This window comes from Mirounga angustirostris, unplaced genomic scaffold, assembly GCF_029215605.1.
Source record: "Mirounga angustirostris isolate CCGP_5_RB_7025 unplaced genomic scaffold, mMirAng1.0.hap1 SCAF_14, whole genome shotgun sequence".
NCBI lineage: Eukaryota > Metazoa > Chordata > Mammalia > Carnivora > Phocidae > Mirounga > Mirounga angustirostris.
This window is the reverse complement of record NW_026991722.1, coordinates 69925419-69942944: the sequence shown is the minus strand read 5'-3', so window position 1 is coordinate 69942944 and position 17526 is coordinate 69925419. Positions and strand designations below refer to the sequence as shown.

General features: G+C 49.2%; 1 protein-coding gene across 1 annotated transcript in view; it reads left to right on the top strand.

Moving 5' to 3' along the window:
* TMEM132C (transmembrane protein 132C) overlaps positions 1-17526 on the top strand; it is a 307389-nt gene that overhangs the window by 88925 nt on the left and 200938 nt on the right. The window lies entirely within an intron of this gene.

Genomic DNA, 17526 nt, shown 5'->3' with positions numbered 1-17526 from the left:
CCCAGTGACGCCCCCCACCCTCCCCGTTCTGACACGCGGCTGGCTCACCGTCCTCACACCCAATACCGCACAACCCGAGCCCCCAGAAGCCCCCCAGCAGGACGTGTCCCTGTCCAGCTGCCGAGTCTGGCACAGTCCAGCCTCAGGACACAGCCTCGCATCTCGATTTGTTTGTCACTTCGTCCAGAAACAGCTTAGAACCCTCATGGGCCACAGCTTCGAACTTTTGCAGGTGCAGGGAGCAGAACGCCATGAGAAGGGCTTAGGCTTGGAATTAGGGTGGAGCTCTGCTGGGATCCTGTATGAGGAGCCTGATTATTTACCCTGTCAGCCTCAGTCTTCCCATCTGTGCAGTGGGGATGGCAAGACCTAGCAGGAATTTTTTATGGAGATAAAATTGATACAGTCGACTATTGCATTATATTAGTGTCAGGTGCACAACACAGTGATTCAGTGTTTGTATATATTGTGGACTGATCACCACAGGGGGTCCAGTTAATATCCATCACCAACGCAGTCACATGTTTGTTTGTTTTTTTGTCATGATGAGAGCGTTTAAGATCTGCTCTCTGCAACTTCCAAGTGTATGAGACGGATGGTTAACTCTAGTCGCCATGCGATATGTTACATCCCTAGGACTTCTTTATTTTCTGTCTGGAAGTTTGAGCCGTGTCACCCATTTTGATGACCCCAGGAGGGTTACTGAAAATCTCTGACACAAACACCCCCTTTCTAGCATTGCACCTGATGCACGGGCGGTGACCGTCTGATTTCCATTTCCCCTAGAATTTTGTTTTGGTTTCTCGGTTAAGGTCAGTGTCCATGCAAGAAGACCCAGCCTGTCGCCTGTTTGCGATGTGCAGAAAACCACTTGTCCGCTTTATGCAGGGCGCATTTAGACACCCACGCCCGCACCGTTTCAATCCCTAATTGCTGCAGGGGACAGTGAGGCGGGAAAATGGGACATGGCCCTGAAGGTCCGGGAGGACCTGTAGGAAAGCCCATGAGTACGCCGTCCTTCAAAGCAGCCTGGTCGCATAGCGAGCCCCCTGAACCAGGAGAGAGAGCGGGGTTGCAGCTGAGATCGGGAGGTTGACGCCGGGAGTGGGCAGGAGGCTCACCCCACCAGGCAGTCGGGAACACGAGCTGTGTCCTGAACGCCCGCCCCCTGCTCTGAGCTGGGACTGAGGGCCATCTCTGGGCCCGGAGCCCGTGGCCCTGGCCGGCTGGAAGGTGGGTGGCAGACCTGACAGGCTAGGTACTAGTCCCCAGTTCCTTCGTGGCATGTTACGGAGCAGAGCCTGACTGGCCTCATCAGCCAGGTTGAGGTTAGGTTAGGGTTGGGATTCTGTCCCCACCCTGGCCCAGGCGCCCCTTGCTGGACTCAGCTCTTGCTGTCTGGGTTGGGGAAGAACCTGGCACCGTTCTAGCTCCAACCAACATTTAACGCATCCTCTCCGAGACTGCTGGGAGGGTCGGTGCTTGGCGGTGTGGGGACCTGCATTTGAGCCCTCCGAGGGCACAGATGGATGCAGGAGGTCCCCAAGTCACGGACGCCCCCGTGGATGGGCAGCCCCCCAGAGTGGGGCTTCTCTCCTCCTCCCTTCCCTGTGTCTTCACATCCTCCTCACGGCCCCGCACAAGCCCTGCTTTCAGCGGCGGCCGTGCTGGGAGGTGGGTTCGGGGCCGGGACTGCGCTAAGCCGTTACTGGCCTCTGGGCTCCTGACGACCTGGCTGAGCAGGTGTTCTGCTCTCCCACGGCTCAGGAGCGTGTCTGGTAAAGAGAGGTAGGCCTTTGGCCCAGGGTCTCACGCTAGCGAAGGGCCACTGCCCCTTTGCCTGGATGCCTCCCCAGGCCTCTGTCCCCACAGCACTCCCCCGGCACTCGGCGCCACACGGCATGCTGTTTGCGTTTCTCGGGCCCTGGGTGCCTCTCTGTCAGTGCGCGCTGCGTGCACCCCGGGGTTCTCGGCAGCAGGGGATGCTTGGTGGTTAGGTGCTGGGGGAACGAGGCGGTTGCAAAGCTTGGCAGAGAAGTGACTTGTGCCCTGCGCCGACCCGGTCCCAGGTCTGGGGTCCACAGGACACGTCATGGGCTCTGCTGCCCTGGCCTGGCCCGAGCCGCTCATGAATGAATGTAGGCTCCACGGTCGTCCCCGATTTGGGGTTTGTGCCCGAGGAAACGTAGGCACCGCCTAGCACACCTTGGTGTGGAAAACGTGTGCCTCGATCCGGAGCCGCTCGCCCAGCCCTTTGCCCGTCAGCCCGGGGGGGTTTCTGAGTCCTGGGGTAGATTCTTCCAGCTATTCTAAAGGGCTGAGTTGCTTTGGATCCGGTCCAGTTTAAACCGGAGTCACGAGAGGTGCCCTGGCATTGTGGGGGGAACGTGGGGTGCTGCTGCAGGCTGGCCGCTGAGTGCCTGGAGGACTGGGGGTCGTGGCTGTCGGCGGCTGGCTGGATGACCGGCCGCTGCAGGGCTCCGGGCTGGCCTGGGTGTGGCCTGCACACCTCCCAGGGTCTTGGCGTCCCCTGGGCCCTTCAGAGCGCACCCTCTGGTGGCGGAGCTTAGGAATGTCCCCTGGCTCGGTGGCTTCTCTGATTCTCTGGGGGAGAGGACACGTCTTGTAGAGCCTCGGATGCCCCCTCCACTTCGGAGAGCCCGAGCTAAGGCACAGGTCTGGGTCAGGGGCCTGTCTGGCGGCAGAGCTCGGCTGGGCTGGCTTCCCGCCTTTGGGATCAGTGGGCTTGAGCACGCGCGATCGGAGGCTGGGGTGGCTGATGCAGAGGGCGGGGGCCAGCCAGCGGGGCGTTCCGGTGGCCTGGGACCCACGGGCACTGCTCCTTCTTGGCCCCAGCCACTTGCTGCCAGGCAGGAAGGCCAGCCTGGTGGTGGCCCCAGTTCCAATCTTTTACAGGAAACTAAGAATCCGAACGTGTAAGTGCTCCCTCTAATTTTAAAGGATTGGCAGCCCACCCTCTTTCTCTGCCTCTCTGGCTCCTTCCCGCCCTCCCTCCCGCTCTGTTTTTCTTTTAAACACTGGGCAGTGTAGTAAACCTGTCTGGGGGCCAGTGTGGCCCCTCGTGCCCCCAGTTTGAGAGGCCATCTCTAGAGAAGGGCCCGACCGGCCTCTCTGAGGAGGGTCCCCCGAGGAGCTAAGGCCAGAGACGCTGGCGGGACGTGGGAATCCGCTCGGCGCTCCAGGACCGGGCGGCCCTGGGGTTCACCGGGCACTTAGGTATCTATTCTGTTCCTTCGTCATTCATTCATTCACTCACTCACTCACTCATTCATTCATTCATTCAGAAAATACTTATCGAGTGCCCCCTGTTCCAGATACTGGCCAGGGCCCTTGGGGGAGAGAAGATGGGGTCTCTGGGTCATGAGATTCCCTGGCTAGTAGGAAGGACAGTCTCAGGTACAGAGACGCTAAAGCAGAAGAACCACCCGGTCAACCAGAATCATTTTGGGGAGAGACGAGGAAGAGCCCCCATGCAGGCTGGCCGGCCGGACACGAGAGCTGCTTGGGCTGGAGCGGTCAGGAGTGAGCTCCTGGACGCACAGATTTCTCCTCTCCAGATCCTCGGCACCACGCAGCATTCTGCGGTTTTCTGCTCGCTCCCAGCGGAGCACCCGTGCCGGCGTTCCCAGGACTGTCTTGTTCCCTGTGGCACCTTCACTGCTTAGAGCAGCATCCAGCATGTAGCAGGTGCTCAGTAAATTGTGCTGCATGTAAGGAACACTAGGGAAGTGACGCACCTGGGCAGCTTGGATGAACCCCGCCCCCCTCCCCACCTAGGGGGCTGTTCCCAAGGACATCCTCCAGTCAGCCCAGCGTCTCGCGACTCCTCCTCGTCCCAGGATAAAACCGAGGCATCTGGATGCACATAGATCTGTGTTAATCCCCTTACCTTCCCTCTCCTTTGAAGCCAGATGCCAGAAAGAAGAGCAAAGATCGGGGAGGGAAGAAGTAATTCTAAAAAGCTAAACTTTCCATGTGACCCTCTAAAAGATCTCATTTTCCTTCGACTGCTCTCAGGTAATCTCTTTTGTAAGCGTGGCATTATCATGAGAAACCTTCAGAACAGTTGTGTGCATGCGCGTGTCTGTATTGTTCTTGTGGTTTTAACATAATGACGTTGAATGTATTCGTATTTTAGAAATACCAATATCGATAGTTATTTTTTAACATAATTATTTTAGCATAAATGGTATGCTACTTCTGTCATAATTGTGAGATAATGCTGTCTATATACTATCCATTCTTCCCTCCTCTTTCTTTACTTATTAATTTGCTGGAGGTGGCAATGTACCCAGTTAAAAATAATCACCTTTCCAGATCCCCTCGCAGCTGCATAATTATGAACCAATATAGGCAAGAAGTTATAAGCAGAAGTGTACTGGGAGAGTCTTCCAGGAAAGCCAATTAAAAAAAAGAAAAAGAAAAAGCCAATATCATGTAATACACTCACCTGGCAGAGATATTTTTCCCTTCCTATTTTTTCCTCCCTGGAACTCAGATGCAATGGCTGGATGGGTAGCAGCGATCTTGTGACCATGAGTATGAAGGCCTGCAGTAGAGATGGGGATCCTGGGTCCTTAATGAGTCTGTGGGGCCAGTAAATAAAGTCCTGGGTAGTGTTTCTGGAAAGCTCCGTGGGCAAATAATCTGCAGCAAAATGTAATTCAGACCAGTCCTTGTGGTTATGTGTTTGTTTGTTTTGGTATAAATGACATTGTTCTGCAACCCAATTGTCACCCCATGCTGTGTCCTGGAGAGGTTCCCACACCAGTACCTGCAGTTGTCCTGTTCAGCTACTGGCTCATCATAGTTGAAATGAACGGACAGTGGTGCTGAGCACCTGCCGTGTGGCAAGCTCCGCTCCGAGTGCCTTGCATCGTTGCTGCTCTGATCTTCTGACGGTCCCTTGAGGTGTGTGCTGGTATTGAGTGCATTATATGGATGGGAACACTGAGGCACAGACGAGCTAAGTAAGCAGCTGACCCTCACAGCCAGGAAGAGGCAAGGCCAGGATTGGAACCGGGTGAGCTGGCCCCAAGCTGGCCTCTTGACTGGGCCCCTTCCTCTGCTCTGGTTCTTCACAGGGTTCTGTTCTGTGGCCCCTGTGTGTAAGCCCCCCACCCTAAGCATTTACATCATTTCCAATTTGGGACAATTATGGAAAGTGTTGCAGTGGACCCATTGGGCCTGTCTGCCTGTGCCCATGGATGGGAGTGTCCCTGGGGTAGCTCTTGACCAGGAGGAGTCTCAGATCCACGGAAGGAGCATCGTACACCCCAGCAGGTGCCGACACGGTCCCCTCCAGACTAGCAGCAGCTGCTCATGCTCGTGAGGTGGCCGCCCCTTTCTCCCCCCTAAACCCTGCCCCGGAAGCGAGCGCCCAGTAGCCCAGGGTGGGTCTCTGCCCCTTCCCCCCAGCACCCTGGGGGGACCCTGTATTCTGTGGGGCATGATCGGCTGTTCTTCCCCCTTCGGCATCAGCCCTTTGTCCTACTCAGGAGAGAGGAAGGTCTGCGTGGAGTTTTGCCGTCGCTTTCCAAAATCCTCCACTCTCTTTCTCTTGTTCATGGCTCATTAAGTTTGTGCCTTTCCAAAGGGGAGGGTGCATCCTTCCAGAGCCATCACAGACAGCAATGGCATCCAGCACCCGGCTCTAGCTGGACGCCGGGGCAGGGAGGCGGGGAGGTGTCCCTACGCTACAGGGACTTCGACGAGGACAATGCTGAGTGGACGTCGGTCCTTGTCACTGTGGTACGCCGAAGCAACAGCAGTGTAGCCTGCTCGCGACCCCAGCATCCCCACCCCGTGCAGACACCTCCACCGAGACGTGGGTCCCGACCGTAGCCCCCCAGCACAGTCCACTTGCATCATCATTCCTCCCTTCTGTGGCCGCTCCCTGTCCTCAGCTTGCAGTCCACTGAGCCTGATGAACATGGCTTACTTTCCTGTATGTTTCCCATGGAAGCAGGCAGCACAGGACACAGAAAAGGCTCTCAGTTAATGTTTGTTCAATGAAGAGTGTGCCTCGTAATATCCCCCAGTGGATTTTTTTGGGAGATTAGTGTTAAGACCAAGATTGATGTCTTGTCCCTGAAATACTAAATGAGAACATTTCTCATGAGCCTACTGGGCTGGCTCATCAATAAAGAACAGGAAGCTGAATATCAGTTAGCTCAAAGGAAGCCCATCTCGGACTGGCGTAAGCCATAAAGGGAAGACTCCAAAGACCATCCAGCTTCAGGTACTGCTGGATCCAGGGGCTCCATCTCTCAACCATTCTTTCCTCAATGTGAACCTGACTTTCAAGCTGGAATTCAGCATCTCTGGACTGATGCGGTGCTTAGAATAGTACTCTCAGGGGCGCCTGGGTGGCTCAGTCCTTAAGCATCTGCCTTTGGCTCAGGTCATGATCCCAGGGTCCTGAGATCAAGCCGCACATCGGGCTCTCTGGTCAGCAGGAAGCCTGCTTCTCCCTCTCCTACACCCCCTGCTTGTGTTCCCTCTCTCACTATCTCTCTCTCTGTCAAATAAATAAAATCTTTAAAAAAAAAAAAAAGAATAGTACTCTCACCATTCCTTTAAATATTTTAATTATTTTAACAAGCTCTGGTACTCTAATTCCGTATTCCAAGCAGGATAGCATAAAGGTGAGCACATGGGTCTTGAGTTCATATCCTGATTCTGGGATTCCTAGCTGTGTGACCTTGGGTAAGATATTTAACCTCTCTGGGCCTCCATCTCCTTAGGTATAAAATGGAGTGCAAGAGTATGGAAGACAGGGGGCCGATTAAAGTTTTAAAGAAGTACATGATATGAGAGGTAGGAAATGAGCTCCCAGACCCACAGGCTGTTGATCGTTGGGGCTATTGTTTTCATCCTTCTGGGTTGTGATAATGCATGTTTCATGAGGCCAAGATTTCATCTTCTGTTTTAGGGAATTTTTTTCTCTTTGACTTTTAAGAATTCTCCGTTATACATTCTCCATTCTCCTTGGGAGGCTCTGTGCAAACATTCTCTTTCACAAGAGAAAAGTTAAAGACTGTATAATGAAAGAGAAAATCGCTTTCATCTTCTGGTGTATTCTTTCTTTCTTTTTTTTTTTTTTATTTACCTCGCCATCAGGAAAGCATTTTCTACTTTGTGTCCTAAGACTTCTCATTAATATAATCATCCTAAATACTGGTGTAACCAAACAAAACTACAGATGCTAACTAGAGGCAAATGGGACTCATATGTGGGGAAAAATGGGATGGCTCAATGGGATAGAGAAGAGTTGGGTTTTTTTTTTTTTTTAATTACCTGTAATTAGTGGGAAAGAAAATATGTGGACTATATTAAGAATAAGCTCTTTCTTTTTGAGGAAAAAGACCCTCATAAAGAATGGGAATGCTGTTCCCTTTTATTGGCATGAATTGAGATAATTGGAACTCTCAGGATTAATGTAAGGTTCCATCATAAATAATACCACCATCTGCAATAAATAGATGCCTTTCTCTTTGAATAGACATGGCTAAATATCCTCAAACCATAAGCTATATGAGCAGCAAATACACCGATTTAAATTCTGCTATAAAGGCTTATATTATGCAACTCTAAATCCCTTCTGATGTCTGATCAATTTTTTTTTTTTTGCTTCAATTTCTAAGCTATTTTGGAGGCATAGTAAACACCGTGTTTATATTTCAGATCAATGAGCCAAACCTGGTATATAATTCACATTGTAAAGGGCCCTGAAGAAAACACCAAGGAAGCTATCATCTGCATGAAACAACTCTTAGAATGGCTTCGTCCGTATTGGAGGTCAGCAAACGTTAGCTCTCACACCAGATCCAGCCCCCTGCCTATTTCTGGGTGGCCCACAAAGGGAGAATGTGTTTACATTTGTAAATGGTTGAGAAACTTTTTTTTTAAACAATAATATTTCCGACATGGGAGAATTCTATGAAATGCCAATTTTAGTGTCCATCAATAAAGTTTTATGGGCACAGGGGCACAGTTGCTTGTTGACATTGGTCTCTGGCTGCTTTCATGATATAACCAACAGCAGGGCTGAGTGGCCCATAAAGCCTAAAATATTTACTATCTAGACCTTGACGGAAAAAGCGTGCTCATCTCTTCTTTAGATGACGTGCAAAGCCAATAAGCTCTATTTGGACACAGCCAATGTGTATCATTTTAGAAGATTTTGGCTGAAAGAAAACAACGATGGCATGATGGCCGTCCATTGGTCAACCTAATGGGAAGTGTGATGGGGAAACAAGATGCAGAGTGTGTCCATGCAGTGTTCCCTCTTTGTTGTCAAGACCCACTCCCACATTCCTCTGCTGTGTCTGCCATTGCTGACTGTCTCTGGGGTTCTCACCCATAGTTCTGGCATGGATGACAGCATTCATGTGGTGACCTGGTCCCTCATTTGCCTTTGGAGAGAAAGGCATTTGCTTCCCTGGTTCTCTTAGGTGTGAGGGCACCTCTTTCCCAGAAGCCCCAGCAAACCCCTCTTCATCACTCATCGGTCCCCACTGGCCCAGGACATGGCTCCCCAACCTCAGTACTGTTGGCCTTTGGGGCAAGATGATTCTGTGTCGTGGGGCTGTCCTGTGCATGAAAGATACTGAGCAGTATCTCTGGCCTCTACCCACGAGATGGCAGTAACATCCCCCACACCAACCATGGCAATCAAAAATGTCCCCAGACATTGCCAGATGCCACCCCCCCATTGGCAAAAGCACCCCTTATTTGAGAACCACTGATGTAGACCGGTGCATAACTGAACACGTTGCTGGAAACAGGTTTGGAATTACCCATTTGGTTTAAATCAGGGATTTATGGCAAATACGGCATCATGGGCTTTATCCGGCCCTTCACCTGTTTTTGTGTGGCTCACAGCTAAGAATGGTTTTCACATTATAAATGGCTATGTAAGTACCCAAGTAGTATTGATTTTGCCTCTTAGCCTGCAAAACCCAAAATAGTTACTATATGGCCCTTTAAAAGAATTTTTGCCAACCCCTGGATTAGACCAATGGTCTCAACCCTTACCATTATACAGCATAAAATTAAATTTGTAAACTTTTAAAAAAAGATTTATTTATTATTTATTAGAGAGAGAAAGAGCATGGTGGGGAGGGGCAGAGGGAGAGGGAGAGAGAATCCCAAACAGGCTCCCCACTAAGTGGGGAGCCTGACATGGGGCTCGATCTCAGGACCCTGAGACCACGACCCGAGCCAAACTCAAGATTCGGATGCTCAACTGACTGAGCCACTCAGGCAGCCCTAAATTTGTAACCTTACAACCTATCTACATATATAACTAAAAACAAATCTGCATAGTGCCCTGTCATAGACAGGAAAAATATGAGCAGAGTAATCCGTAATAAAATAATATCTTAAACGTGTACTGGAAGACCGGATGTTAGTAGTCAGCTATTAGCCCTGTGTCCGGAGTCCCCGTGCATGGGTCAGCCACGAATTCTGACTGGTGTGGACAAGTTTGGACAACTTGCATTCACAAACAGATTGGGCATGGCCGATGACATTTTCCAAAAGGATCAACACTTTCTCACTAAAGTTTTATCAAATTGAAGTACAATTTCGCCCCGGTAGTTGCAACATTGGAAAATGCGCCCTATACGAAATCCCTGCCCCTTGCTCACTGTTTCTGTAGCCGTTGGAGATAGCTTGTTGGCTCGGGTACTTAGAGGAGGTTTCTCACTCTTGTGAATATTCAGCGGGACCCCCAAACCTCTGCACCAGCCCGGGCTACTTGTGTGTCGCGTGGGACTGTCTCACACCCTGCAGGACGTCTAGCAGAGCGGGACCCCGCTGTCTACATGCTCGTGGGATCCTCCCTCCGACTCTTGTGATAACCAGAAATGCCTCCAAGGTCCCCCAAAAGCCGTGTGTGCTGGGCTGAAGAGTCCCTGCCCCAACGGCCAACACCTACTGATACGTTACTTTATATGGCCAAAGGGACTTGGCGGGTGTGATTAATTTAAGGATTTGAGATGGGGTTTATTGATTTTTCTCTTTTAAAAAAGTTTTTATTTTATATATTTATTTATTTAAAAATGTCTAATTTAAATTCAATTAATTAACATATAATGTATTGTTAGTTTCAGAGGTAGAGGTCAGTGATTCATCAGTCTTAGATAATACCCGGTGCTCATTACATCACATGCCCTCCTTAATGCCCATCACCCATTTATTCCATCCCCCGACCTCCCTCCCCTCCTGCAACCCTCAGTTTGTTTCCTATGATTAAGAGTCTCTTATGGTTTGTCTCCCTCTCTGATTTCATCTTGTTTTATCTTTCCCTCCCTTCCTCTATGCTCGTCTGTTTTTGTTTCTTAAATTCCGTATATCAGTGAGATCATATGATAATTGTCTTTCTCTGATTGACTTATTTCGCCTAGCATAATACCCTCTAGTTCCATCCATGTCGATGTAAATGGTAAGTATTCATCCTTTCTGATGGCTGAGTAATATTCCATTGTGTATACGAAACTCATCTTCTTTATCCATTCATCTGTCGATGGACATCTTGGCTCTTTCCACAGTTTGGCTATTGTGGACATTGCTGCTATGAACACTGGGGTGCATGTGCCCCTTCGGATCCCTACATTTGTATCTTTGGGGTAAATACCCAGTAGTGCAATTGCTGGGTCATAGGGTAGCTCTATTTTCAACTTTTTGAGGAACCTCCATACTGTTTTCCAGAGTGGCGGCACCAGCTTGCATTCCCACCAACAGTGTAGGAGGGTTCCCCTTTCTCCGCATCCCTGCCAACATCTGTCGTTTCCTGACTTGTTAATTTTAGCCATTCTGACTGGTGTGAGGTGGTTTGAGCTGGGATTTAATCACCAGCATCCCTGTGAGAGGGAGGCGGGAGGTCAGAGCAAACAGAAGCTGTGGGCTGCTGGCTTTGAGGAGGGAGGAAGGGAAACAAGGACTGCAGGTGCTCTCAAAAGGGGAACAGCAAAGAAACATTCTCTCCTGAACTCACCACGAAGAACGCGGCCCTGCCCACACCTTCATTTCAGACTTTTGACCTGCAGAACTATAAGAAAATATTTTCCATTGTTTTAAGCTACTAAGTTTGTGTCATTTATTCCAGGAGCAATGGGAAACTAATACAGCAGTTCGCCAGGGAGCGCCTCCCTTAAGGGAACCCCAGCTTGAGCTCTCGAACCCCCTGTGGACCTGGGGTCCAAGCCACACCCAGGGACATGGGGGGCAGAGGGATCAGCCACATAGCTACCACACTCTTTGCCAAACTCGACTTCAGGAAATATAAATTCAGGCGGTTAAAACACTGCACTTTAGATTTATGGCTCTCCCTAATAAATATTTCCCTCGTGGGTGCATACCCAAGGCACTGTTCTCATGCTGATAGGGTCTGAGATTCCAGGTGGTTTAGAGAATTTGTCTCTGAAAGGCCTAAGTTTTTTGCTCTGCTGGGGCTGGGGTAGCGATTAAGCCACACCTGAGGATGATTATGGAGTTTTTCCTGAGAAAGGGGGGTGTCCCCCCAGCAGCTCAGAGTGGGAGATAAGTACCTGCTCTTTTAGAGGAGAGTTTCTCTGTTCCAAAATTGCAAACCACGCTATGTAATTTCAGCAAAGGATATTCAGGGGCTTGTTCAGAAGAGGCATTGAAATAAAATAATCCATTTATCAAGGTGCTTTTTGTTTCAAGAAAAAAGAAACAATGCGCCATATTTAGCAGAGAGAGACATTCTATGTCTGGAGAATGTTAATAAATCACCAACCGGGAGAGAGGGAGAAAACCTCAGAATACTTGAGCCGACTCATATTTCAAGTAAGCGGCGGTAACTTGGAAGGAAAATCCCATCAGGGTTTTCCTTGAGGTGAATGGAGGCTGGCCTTTTCCCGTGGGGAGGGCGGTGGAGTCTGATACCAGGTGGGTCAGTGGGAGGCATCCGTGGCCCCATGGCCCCCCAGACTCATGGAAGGGCCCGCCCACTGCTCTTGGTGCCTGAATCTTTTCTCATACAGATGTCGCCCAAACCTTTGCACATCTCTGTGGCCTTGAAAACTTTCTACTCTAACTTATCAGCATGACTGGAACAAATGGTGATAGTAATCATACGAAGAAGGATAATAATATAATAGCAACAGCATCCTTCCCAGCGCTCGGGCACCTTCTCTCCAGGGGTACTTTGCTTATTGCCTTCTGTGACTTGGTGGTGATATGATTCCCTTTATAGAAATGAGGTTGCCAAAGGTCAAAAGTTTAAGGTATTTGCAAAAAGACCCACGAAACAACAACACCAACAAAATCTTTATCTAGTACATTGTGGAGCAGGGATTCCTTGGGTTTTGTCTGACGTCAGGAAGGCCCTTAACCCACAAGGATACCTTTCCTCTCCCTGGATGGAAGAGGGTTTGGCGCATATCCTTCCTCTATTTCATTTGTACCTTGGATGAACCACGAACACCTTGCACGTGAATCGGGTTAGATCAGGCTTCCTCAGCCTCAGCTCCACCGACATTTAGGACTGGACACTGTTTGTGGTGGGGGCTGGTCCTGTTACCATCACTGAGTTCTGGCCTCTAGATGCCGGGAGCTCCCCCAGCCCCCAGCTGTGAGAACCAGAAATGTTTCCAGGCGTTACCAGGTGTCTCTTGGGGGCAAAAGTCGCCCTTAGTTGAGGACCCTTTGCACAGCCTGAGACAATACCGCTCATGCATTTGGGTGATTCCAATGATTTTTTTTTTTTTTTTTTTTACTTAGAGTTCAAATACACTGACTTTTCTAGGTGTTTGCTTTCCTGTTTGTAAAATGAGCAGATATCTGCACCTTTTTTTTTTTTTTAAATCTCTCAGACAATGCTTTAAAATCAAACATGAGGATGTAGAACCAAATCCAGTGCAAACTCCTCCCCTCTGGATAGTCTTTGAAGGGCCCGTGCGCCGTAGTGTTTGTTTTTACATTCTCCAGTTGAAGAGGAAAGCAGGACCTTGCATTTTTACCACGCACCCTACGGGCACCCAGGTCTTACTGCCGTCAGAGCCAACTCTGGCCCCCCTCCCACGCTCCTAGACCGACCTCCTCACACGCCGAGGCCCCGAGCCTCTCCTGGAGGGATCCCCTGCTCAGGCCCCCTCCTGGGGTCCTCTCTCCAGCCTGGCCAACCCACACATCCCAGCCCAGAGAGAACCAGCTCCGAAGAACCTGCCCCCGTCAACACATCCGCAAGTGAGCATCATGATGAAGGTGATGCGTCATGCGGACTGAAAGGGTCATTTCCCACCCCTGGTGTTATTCTGTCTGGGTGCTAAGTGACATGGACTTCTGTGTTCGCTATCTCAGAATCTCAAAAACTCAATTTCCGGCCGCAGCTCTGCCGCAGAGTTCTCTGATGAACACCTGACGGAGGGCACGGTATCCCCAGCACAGATAAAGAAAATGGATAAACAGGGGACACAGATAAAGAAAATGGATAAACAGGGAGGCAGACAGCAAATGAGTGTGCCATCTACAGGGAGCCCAGATAAGAAGGTGTGTCTGTCAACGGCCCCCCTGTTCCCTCTCCCGTGGCCTTAGGAAACCAGCATCGGACTTTTCCAGGGTTATTGTTTCAGATCAATAAAAATTACCGAATAATCCTATCTTTCTGGGAGATGGTGTGAGCAGATGCACCAGAATGAGAGGGTGGATATTTGTCTGTGCTCACTGGGTCCCAGCAGCCAGGAGATGGTTCCCTGGCAATCAGCAGATAAAATGTCAGGAAAGAAATACAAGGACGGCTGGTAATCACCTCTGCTTCCTTCCTCCCCTGGATCAGGGCTCCCCAGAGTGTGAGATGAGTTGAGGTGATCGACAGAGTCACGGCGTGGGAGGGTGCAGATGGGCACAGGTCCTGGGGGAGCCGTTCTCATGAGCGTCCATGGGGTTGGTGTTTGAGGTGCATGGACATGGGGTGAAGCCACCCGAGTCTCACAAATGAGAAAGTGATTCCCCTTTCAATTGTTTGAATTATTCTAATTTCATCATGCGGAAAAGTCTCATTTTGGTGTCACTGTGTCTTGAACACCTTACACTCAGTAACCTCCCCATTTAACAAAGAAATGGCAAATGTCAGGCTCAGAGCCATAGACTGGCAACAATTTGGATCATGGGATCCTGTGTTGTTATTTATACGAGGATTATCTAAATGCATGTATTCACTAATTCACTGGTATTTGATTAAGTATTTACTTTAATAAAGTATTAGTTATTGATAAAAATCATTGTTTAGCAATGCATAAATATCTGGCTGATGTCATGAAAGTACTCTCTGAATGTCTGAGTTTAGGAGACATTGTCTGGAGCATTGTGTGTGGAGGGAGATGTTCCTGGCAGTCATGGGAATGCATATGCTCAAGAAATTCTCGTTTTTTGAAGATTTTCTTTTTTTTAGAGCAGTTTTAGATTCACAGCAAAATTGAGAGGAAGGTACAGAGAGTTCCCATGTACCCAAAGTCTGTGGTTTACATTAGGGTTCACTCTTGGTGTTGTACGCTCTGTGGGTTTGGACAAATGTATAAAGACACGTGTCCACTGTTGCGGTATTGTACAGAGTATTTTCACTGCCCTTAAATTTCTCTGTGCGGTATTCATTGGCCAAAGTAAATCACACGGCCAGCATAGATTCAAGGAGGTCAATAGACACTTCCTCTTGAAGGGAGGGTTGCAGGGCCACATGCAAAAGTGTAGATACAAAAGGAGAATTGGAGCTGTTTTTAATTGTTCTACACAGCTTCTGATATATCCCATATATCTGACTCTTTCTACCTATTTATCTGCCTGTTTACCTATGCACCCATCCATCCCCCCATCCAACCATCCATTCACCCATCCATCCATCCTTCTATCCACCCTTCCATCCATCCATCCATCCATCCATCCATCCATCCATCCATCCATCCATCCACCCACCCACCCACCCTTCTAGCCATCCATCCATCCACCTCTCCATCCATCCACCTATCCATCCATCCATCCATCCACCTCTCCATCTATCCGTCCATCCATCCATCCATCCATGGAAACTAAAACTCCCAGAAGGTAAGAACTTGCTCAAGAACCCATGATGGCTGAGTAGATCAACCCTCAGTGCCTCCATGACCAACCTTCATGCCCTTAACCACCATACTAGACCCACTTTCTTCACCATGTTTGTCTCTTCTTGCTCACGTTAAGTCTCTCATGAACTGGAAAAACCAGAACTGGGGTCAGCAGGAAGGTAAGATCAAGGCACTTTTTTCTCCATGAGAGGGAGCAGGAGCGACCTACTTAAATAATGGAGAAAGGAGACAGTTGGACAGCAGGCCCACTCCAGCTTTATTTTATAGAAAACAAACTCAGCATTTACTAAAAAATAAGAGATTCATATTTTAGGCTTTTGGGGGGGGAACCCAAAAAAGTAGAAAAAGGGAATCCCTACACACAGAGAGAGTGAAGAACGAGGAGAAAGCTTGTTGGCAGTGCTTCCCGTGACAGGGGTATATCCTGCCCTGCCCCTGCAGATCCTTCAGAGAGCCCATCCCCGCCCCCGTCTCTGTCCCCAAACGAATCAGTCTCTAAATCTCCACACTTCGCGGTTTAAGAGCCTTTTTGGAGAGGGATGGGTACACTAGAACAAAACATCTGATGTGGCGATTTAGTTTGGTTTTTACAAAATATTGTAAGTCACTTAAATAATCCACGGCCTTTTTAAGGACATGGAACCAGTACTCTTTCTGGGATGTTCTACTCTGGTGGGGCCTTTTGAGGGTGATTTCACCTGGTTCTGGAGCGAGAGGGTTAAAATGGAAGTGCAGACACATCCCTCAAAGAGAGAGGGGCCAGCACCCTTGCTCCTGGGGGCCTCAGAACAAAGCCTCTGGTGGAGAACAAGGGGGGATGCTGTTTCTTTGAAAAGCCGTCTTGACAACCCAAGCCCTCTTGGCTGCGGCAACACCCGAGGCAGTTTTGATCTGCTAGCCAGCGTCCCCGCCGAGGAGAAGGATTAGGGAAGCTTCCAGAGGAGAGAGGCGCAGGTCGCCCATATGCTGGATGGGCCGCACCTGCTGCCTTCAGAGGACGGCCAGCAGGGGAGTGTGGAGCAGCTGGAGGAGAGAGAACTTTCTGCTCTCTCCCTGTATGAACGGGGGCCCATTTGCGTTTCTGGGCACGGCCGTGGGCTTTGGGGGGCTTTGCAAAGTCAGCCACCGGGCACTTTAACCTCTTTGTCCTGTGCGTGTAGCGAGTCCTTAGTGAGCCATCCACAGTGTAAGAGGAAGCTATGGGGGATCTTTAGAGAGGAGAACCTTTGGGCAACAAGGAGCCTGCTGATTGTACGGCTGTCCACGTCTGTGATGGACGGAGGAGGGCAGAAAGGCAGGGGTGATGCTCTTGCCCATCGTGACGCTGAGCTCCAGCCCCCAGGGTGGGATGGCTTACCAGGCTGCGGATTCCAGTCAGAGCTTTCCAACTCAGATGCACCTGCCAGTTACAAGCAGGTAACTGAGCTGCTAAGTGACTTCTCCCCTCGTTCCCAGGTGGGCATAATGCCCAAATGTTGCCAGGTCCTCCCATGTGTAAAGAGAAGCTGGAGACCCAGATGCTTCCCTTCTTTGTTCAAGATGGTTCCCATTCTCAGCGATCTTCTAAAATACCATGGGCCAAAGAGAGCCCATCCCCAGGCTGGGTTGTGTGCCATAAGCCAGCAGTTTGTAGTATTTCCCAGTGTGCCATGTTTCCCTTTGGCTTCATGAATTTGTTGTTATGCGAAAGATTTAAAAAATTTTTTACATAGAGGAGTTTATCACTTTTTTAAAATTGCATTTGGATTTTGAGTCGTAATTAGAAAGCTTTCCCTACACCCAGTTCATGAAGGCGTTCATCCGTTGTCTTCTTTTAGTACTGGAAAAATTTTATTTCCTTATGTCTAGATCACTGATTCACTTGACATTTATTCTTGTGTATGGTGTGAGGTATGGATCTAATTGTATCTTTTTTTTTTTTTATTGTATCTTTTGTTTCAAGTGTCTAGCCATTTGTCCTGGAACCCTATATGAAAAAGTCTCTCTTTGCCTCATGACTTGGCTGCTATCTTTATCACATGCTAAATTTCCAGGCGTACGGGAGTTTATTTACGGACTCATCCATTCCATTGGTTTGTTTTTCTATTCCTGTACCCCTGTCATTAAAGATGCTTTAAACTTGCAAATTATTAATAAACGTCCCAACTCCACACTCGTGGGTATCTTGCCAGCTTTCTGCTCAGTGACATTATGAAATCGTCACTGTTCGACCATTCCTAACGTGCAAAAATCTACATTTCGTTGGCTTCAACCTAATACAAGTATATAATTTGCAGAGCATATAGCATATAGTCCTCTACTGGCTGATCCCAGGAGTACCATGGAAATTCTAGCCAAGTGGGCTTCGCAACGTTCTCCTCATTTCTAAATTGCTTACAGACCTACTGTCCAAGGAGTCCAGCGGTAACCCCATCTT